A 5,989-nucleotide genomic window follows, 5' to 3' on the forward strand; every position below is an offset into this window, starting at 1 on the left:
ATGGGGAAAAAATCATTGAAAAATGGGGAAAAAATCAGGGAGAAATGGAGAAAAATCGGGAAAAATCCAGGAAAATTGCGGGAAAAAATGCATGAAAAATTGGGGCAAAAATCAGAAATGGGGGGGGAAATGCAGGAAAAATGGGGGGAAAATTTAGAGAGAAATGGGGCCAAAAATCAGTGAGAAATGGGGGGGAAAATGGGGAAATATCCATGAAAATTGGGGGAAACATCCATGAGAAATGGGGGGAAAAATCTGTGAGAGACGGGGGAAAATGGGGAAAAAAATCCACGAAAAATAGGGGGAAAAATGCGTGAAAAATGGGGGGAAAATCAGTGAGAAATGGGGAAAAAACGAGTGAGAAATGGGGAAAAATCAATGAGAAATGGGGGGTAAAAATCAGTGAGAAATGGGGAAAAATCAGGAAAAAATCCAGGAAAATTGCGGGAAAAAATGCTTGAAAAATTGGGGAAAAAATCCGAGAGAAATGGGGAATAAATCAGTGAGAAATGGGGGGAAAAATGCATGAAAAATGAGGGAAAAAATCATTGAGAAATGGGGCAAAAATCAGTGATAAATGGGGAAAAAATCAGTGATTAATGGGCGGAAAAATGCATGAAAAATGTTGGAAAAAATCCGAGAGAAATGGGGGCAAAAATCAGTGAGAAATGGGGGGGAAAGTCGGGAAAAAATCCACGCAAAATGGGTGGAAAAATCCATGAAAAATGGAGGAAAAAGAATCAGTGAGAAATGGGGGGGGGGGAAATCAGTGAGAAATGGGGGGAAATGGGGGAAATCATCAGTGAGAAACGGGGAAAAAGGGGGAAAAAATCCATGAAAAATGAGGGAAATAATCAGTGAGAAACAGGGGAAAAAAATCAATGAGAAATGGGGAGAAATTGGGGACAAAATCAGCGAGAAATGGGTGAAAAATCAATGGTAAATGGAGGTAAAGTCGATGAAAAATGGGGGAATATTCAGTGAGAAATGGGGGGAAAAAAATCAGTGAGTAATGGGGGAAAAATGGGGAAAAAATCCATGAGAAATGGGAGAAAATTGGGGACAAAATCAGCGAGAAATGGGTGAAAAATCAATGGTAAATGGGGGTAAAGTCGATGAAAAATGGGGGAATATTCAGTGAGAAATGGGGGGAAAAAAATCAGTGAGTAATGGGGGAAAAATGGGGAAAGAATCCATGAAAAATGGGTGGAAAAAATCAGTTAGAAATGGGGGAAAAATCAGTGAGAAATGGGGGGGAAAAATCAGTGAGAAATGGGGGAAAAAAATCGGTGAGAAATGGGGAAAAAATATTTGAAAAATTGGGAAAAAAAAATCATTGAGAAATGGGGGGAAAAAATTAGTGAGAAATGGGGAAAATTTGGGAAAAAATCCAAGAAAATTGCGGGGAAAAAAATCAGTGAGAAATGGGGGAAAAATGCATGAAAAATGGGGGGAAATATCAGAGAGAAATGGGGAAAAAATCAATAAAAAATGGCGGGAAAAATCAGATCGGTGATCGATAGCTAATGCATGCCTACGGATTAGATCGGCGATCGATTGATCGCGACTACCGATCGATTATATCGGCGATCGATAGCTAATGCCTGCCGATCGATTAGATCGGCGATCGATTAATCGCGCCTGCCGATCGATTAGATCAGCGATCGATTGCTAATGCCTGCCGATCGATTAGATCGGCGATCGATTGCTAATGCCTGCCGATCGATTATATCGGCGATCGATTAATCGCGCCTGCCGATCGATTATATCGGCGATCGATTGCTAATGCCTGCCGATCGATTTCTAATGCACACTATTTGCACACTCCTTGCACACCCTTTGCACTCATACAGAGGCAGGAGGTTTCTCAGTTCTGGTCGGGGTTTCTTGGGGCGTTCATTCCGGGGGATTTCCTCAAGGATTGGGACACTCCTTGATTCCATCCCTTGCCTGTCTCCCAAGCGCCACCCTGTGGGCAGAGCGCGGTACTGCGCGCCTGCCTCTCCCAAGATGGCGGCTCGGGTGTCGCTCCCCGACCTTCTAACTCTGGCTGCAAAAGGAGGGGGGCACAGCAAGGAGCCCGCTCGCTCTAGTGGGATGCCTGCGCACGACGCCGACACCGATCCCACGGGTGCGATTTTCGGCGGCGTTTCCAATCGTGCGGACATCTCCTTCAGCCCGCTTCGGCCCGGGGAAGAGGGGCGGGGCCGCCAGCGATGGTCCCGGCGCAGCCCGGGCAGGCTCGGGGCGGAGCCGGGGCTTGGCGAGGCGGGGCACGGAGGTCCCGGGGACGGGACCGGGCGGGGCCGGGGCGGTGCTTTAGGGGCGGTCCCCAGTGGTCCCAGGCGGCACCGGGGGCGGGGCCGGGTGATCCCGGAGCGGTACCGAGCTGTGCTGGGGACGGTGCTGCAGGGGCGGTGCCGGGCCCGCCTCAGGGTGATTGAATGCCCAGAAATCGCCTTCTCTGCCCCGTGCTCACAGTGAGCTGCGGGCTGCAGCGTGCTGTCGGAGCTCCGCACACAGCACGGATTTGGGCTTCCCCTCCTCTCAAACCCTCTCCCCCTTCTTCCTCCTCCTCATCTTCCTCTTTTTCCTCTCCCTCCGCCTCGCCCCCCTCCCCGGGCCCCTGACTCCCCCCGGGATCCCCTCCTCCGGAGGCGGCCCTTCCGAACCGACCCCCCCTCCAAGCCCCGGAGCCCGAGACCATTAAGGTAAGCTTTGGAATTGAAATATCAGGATATTCACTCTATCCCACTGGCCTGAAATTTCAGGATTGTACGATTTTTTCTTGAAGCAGTTACCTTTGCTACAGGATTGTGTGGTCAACAGTCTCCTTTCCTGTGACTCTTGTTGAAATTTGCTGTCAGATAACCGGCTAGTAACGAAATATTTGACAGAAATCAATGCTGTGAACGGACTTCACTGCAGCAGTTGATGAAAGAGCAAAGAAAATGTCTGTCGTGTTTACGCACCCCCCCGAGGCTGAATGAATTCTGATACTGTAATAAATCAGTGCAGTTGGTGCCTGCAAAGGTCTTGACATTGATCAAGAAGATATTACTTTGGATTTTTACTTTTTATCAGCGTTTCTTTAATCTGTACTTCAGCACTCTAGCCTTTCATAAGTCTTCTCCGGTTTCCTCTGGCCCTGCAGAGTAGTCCTCTCTGTTATTGTCTGATCCCAGCTTTGATGCAAGGAGGACTTTTTGTCTTGAAAATTAGCATCCCCCTCTGCATATTTAAATTAGTTATTTGACTTTTGAGAAAAAGCTGGTCAGCTCGAAGTCCACCAGACACCAGAGGCTGCTGTTTTTAGCACATTATTCAAGGAGGACATCTTTTAGTTACCTAAGTAGGGGGAGAGATATACCCCTAGGAATAAGGAATAAATGCAACCAGACTGTCCTGCCAAGAAAAAAATCCAGTTACAGTGACTGAATTAGGGTTTAGTGGCCCTTGATCCCTGCAAGGGATTAAAGGCAGGTTCACTTGGTCTCCCAGCAATGAATGTCTCAACCAAAAGCTGCTCAAAATGTGCCGTTTAGGGTTAGGTTTAGGGTCAGAGTTAGGGTTAGGGTTATTTGGGCTAGGGTTAGGGTTAGGGTTAGGGTTAGGGTTAGGGTTAGGGTTAGGGTTAGGGTTAGGTTTAGGGTTTGTGTTAGGGTTAGAGTTAGTTGGGTTAGGGTTATGGTTATTAGGGTTAGTGTTAGGGCTACTTCTGTTAGGGTTAGGGTAAGTTGCGTTATGGGTAGGGTTAGTTGGTTATGGTTAGGGTTATTTCGGTTAGGGTTAGGGTTATTTGGGTTAGGGTTAGGGTTAGGGTTAGGGTTAGGGTTAGGGTTAGGGTTAGGGTTAGTTGGGTTAGGGTTATGGTTAGGGTCATTTTGGTAAAGGTTAGGCTTAGGGTTAGTGTTAGGGCTAGTTGGTTTAGGGTTAGGGTTAGGGTTATTTGGTTTTGGGTTGGATTTAGGGTCAGGGTTAGGGTTAGGGTTAGGGTTATATGGGCTAGGGTTAGGGTTAGGGTTAGGGTTATGGTTAGTTGGGTTTGGGTTATGGTTAGGGTTATTTTGGTAAAGGTTAGGCTTATGGTTAGTGTTAGGGCTAGTTGGTTTAGGGTTAGGGTTAGGGTTATTTGGTTTAGGGTTAGGTTTAGGGTCAGGGTTAGGGTTAGGGTTAGGGTTATTTGGGCTAGGGTTAGGGTTAGGGTTAGGGTTAGGGTTAGGGTTAGGGTTATGGTTAGTTGGGTTTGGGTTATGGTTAGGGTAATTTTGGTAAAGGTTAGGCTTAGGGTTAGTGTTAGGGCTATTTGGTTTAGGGTTAGGGTTAGGGTTATTTGGTTTAGGGTTAGGTTTAGGGTCAGGGTTAGGGTTAGGGTTAGGGTTATTTGGGCTAAGGTTAGGGTTAGGGTTAGGGTTAGGGTTAGGGTTAGGGTTATGGTTAGTTGGGTTAGGGTTATGGTTAGGGTTATTTTGGTAAAGGTTAGGCTTATGGTTAGTGTTAGGGCTAGTTGGTTTAGGGTTAGGGTTAGGGTTATTTGGTTTTGGGTTGGGTTTAGGGTCAGGGTTAGGGTTAGGGTTAGGGTTATTTGGGTTAGGGTTAGGGTTAGGGTTAGGGTTAGGGTTAGGGCTATGGTTAGTTGGGTTAGGGTTATGGTTAGGGTTATTTTGGTAAAGGTTAGGCTTAGGGTTAGTGTTAGGGCTAGTTGGTTTAGGGTTAGGGTTAGGGTTATTTGGTTTAGGGTTAGGTTTAGGGTCAGGGTTAGCGTTAGGGTTAGGGTTATATGGGCTAGGGTTAGGGTTAGGGTTAGGGTTATGGTTAGTTGGGTTAGGGTTATGGTTAGGGTTATTTTGGTAAAGGTTAGGCTTATGGTTAGTGTTAGGGCTAGTTGGTTTAGGGTTAGGGTTAGGGTTATTTGGTTTAGGGTTAGGTTTAGGGTCAGGGTTAGGGTTAGGGTTAGGGTTAGGGTTAGGGTTAGGGTTAGGGTTATGGTTAGTTGGGTTTGGGTTATGGTTAGGGTTATTTTGGTAAAGGTTAGGCTTATGGTTAGTGTTAGGGCTAGTTGGTTTAGGGTTAGGGTTAGGGTTATTTGGTTTAGGGTTAGGTTTAGGGTCAGGGTTAGGGTTAGGGTTATTTGGGCTAGGGTTAGGGTTAGGGTTAGGGTTAGGGTTAGGGTTATGGTTAGTTGGGTTAGGGTTATGGTTAGGGTTATTTTGGTAAAGGTTAGGCTTATGGTTAGTGTTAGGGCTAGTTGGTTTAGGGTTAGGGTTAGGGTTATTTGGTTTAGGGTTAGGTTTAGGGTCAGGGTTAGGGTTAGGGTTAGGGTTATTTGGGATAGGGTTAGGGTTAGGGTTAGGGTTAGGGTTATGGTTAGTTGGGTTTGGGTTATGGTTAGGGTTATTTTGGTAAAGGTTAGGCTTATGGTTAGTGTTAGGGCTAGTTGGTTTAGGGTTAGGGTTAGGGTTATTTGGTTTTGGGTTGGGTTTAGGGTCAGGGTTAGGGTTAGGGTTAGGGTTATTTGGGTTAGGGTTAGGGTTAGGGTTAGGGTTAGGGCTATGGTTAGTTGGGTTAGGGTTATGGTTAGGGTTATTTTGGTAAAGGTTAGGCTTAGGGTTAGTGTTAGGGCTAGTTGGTTTAGGGTTAGGGTTAGGGTTATTTGGTTTAGGGTTAGGTTTAGGGTCAGGGTTAGCGTTAGGGTTAGGGTTATATGGGCTAGGGTTAGGGTTAGGGTTAGGGTTATGGTTAGTTGGGTTTGGGTTATGGTTAGGGTTATTTTGGTAAAGGTTAGGCTTATGGTTAGTGTTAGGGCTAGTTGGTTTAGGGTTAGGGTTAGGGTTATTTGGTTTAGGGTTAGGTTTAGGGTCAGGGTTAGGGTTAGGGTTAGGGTTATTTGGGCTAGGGTTAGGGTTAGGGTTAGGGTTAGGGTTAGGGTTAGGGTTATGGTTAGTTGGGTTTGGGTTATGGTTAGGGTTATTTTGGTAAAGGTTAGGCT

The sequence above is a fragment of the Sturnus vulgaris genome, unplaced genomic scaffold, assembly GCF_052056855.1.
Source record: "Sturnus vulgaris isolate bStuVul1 unplaced genomic scaffold, bStuVul1.hap1 Scaffold_299, whole genome shotgun sequence".
NCBI lineage: Eukaryota > Metazoa > Chordata > Aves > Passeriformes > Sturnidae > Sturnus > Sturnus vulgaris.